The sequence below is a fragment of the Hylobates moloch genome, unplaced genomic scaffold (genome assembly GCF_009828535.3).
Source record: "Hylobates moloch isolate HMO894 unplaced genomic scaffold, HMol_V3 SCAFFOLD_7, whole genome shotgun sequence".
NCBI classification, from domain to species: domain Eukaryota; kingdom Metazoa; phylum Chordata; class Mammalia; order Primates; family Hylobatidae; genus Hylobates; species Hylobates moloch.
Genome location: NW_026652282.1, coordinates 100351855 through 100353633, shown reverse-complemented (window position 1 = coordinate 100353633; position 1779 = coordinate 100351855).

Genomic DNA, 1779 nt, shown 5'->3' with positions numbered 1-1779 from the left:
AAAAAAAAAAAACCCAAAAAACAAAACAAAACAAAACAAAAAGAAATCTTGTACTCTTTACCACCCCCCCCACCAAAACAAAACAAAACAAAACAAAACAAAAAACATCCTCTAAGAGGATGTCGAAGCAAGACATTCTCTGTGTCTATGTATTTGCCTATTCTGGACATTTTATGTAAATGGAATGTTTCGGAATCGTTGTCTTTTTTAAAGGAAGGATAATTCTCTGTAAAGGCAATTCCATTTGTATATGTTTTCTAGGCTATTTTAAGAATATAACTGAAGGATAAGGGGTAGGGTGAAAGGATTGCATTACGCCCTGAATATCAAATGATGGTCTTTTGCTTTTTTGCTTTGTATTTTATTTTAGTCATCCTACAATGGCTGAATCACTAAGTGAAATTTCTGACAGTCTGGATGTTCTGGAGGCCGGTGATGAGGGTAAGTAACCCAATAAAACTTTGATAACCAGAATTAGATTTGTTTACTGTGTTTATTTAGCTCCTAGAACAAAGAAGCAAGGCACAAGAAAACAAGTTCAGATCATTAGACTCAGTTACTTTTACTTTTCAGTTTTCTAATTTCTTCTTTGGCACCTCCAACTCTGATAGTCAAAGATTTGCCTGAGGTCCTGCAATCTTCTTTGAAAATGGTTACCAGGTTTTACTTACTAAGGCTTTTTCTGCTTCATCAGAAAAAACCAATCAGAACAGACCATGATCTGACAAATTCAGCTGAGGTTTTGCTGTAGATAGTAATTCAGATCTAAGCAAGAGATTAATTTGTTGAGGAGTAAAAGGAGGTAGAAACAAAAGATGCCTCCACAGGCTTCTGTTAAATAGGATTAAATTTACAAAAATTCTCTTTGGCAAAACTTACTCGTGTGTCCATTGCCTAAATTGTGGCACAATCTACGAGTGATAGGTGATCACGCATGGGATAATTAGAAAGGGAGGCAAATGTCACTAAACAATGATAAGCTTTACACACACACACACACACACACACACACACAATAAAAAGGAAATCATAAGATGCAATGTGAGACATTGAGTGTAAAGACAGAATTGAATCGAACAGTTCTTTGGGTTGTTCTTCCATTCTTTTGCTGAGTTTTCTTTAGTGGTGTATGGTATAGAAAACTTTGCCTGGAAGAACAGGGGGAACCTCCTTGTGGCTTCCTGGGGGCCTGGCTTCACACATGATGTGGGGCAGGGGATGCTGAGAGCCTGATCACAGATTCTTAATGGCAGTGCTTGGGTCTTCTTCATCTTTGTGATATCACTGTTTAGTATTGTGTCTCAGAGAGAGAGAGAGACAGAGAGAAAAAAAGAGAAAGAGATTAGGCACTCCAAAATATTTAATGAATGAATAAATGAATAAATGAGTGAAAGGCCTTCTCACCAAAGCAAACCCAACTACCAAACCAATTGACTTTTTGGGTATGAACTAAACAGATGCCTACAAAAGAAGGTGGCAGCACAGTACATCTTGATGAAGAGTGGTAGCAACGAAATGCCTTTTCTCTGTTCTCAAGTTTGTTTTTTGTTTGTTTGTTTTTTTGTAAGACCAAATATTTGAGTACAGTCTTAGAAGTTTTAGAACTAGTCAGGGCTGGCCAGAGAATAAGGTGGCTGTTGGGAGGTTAAAGGGAAGAAAGTTTAGTTAGAAATGTTTTCTTTCCAGCTGGGCGCGGTGGCTCACGCCTGTAATCTCAGCACTTTGGGAAGCCGAGGTGGGTGGATCACTTGAGGTCAGGAGTTCAAGACCAGCCTGGCC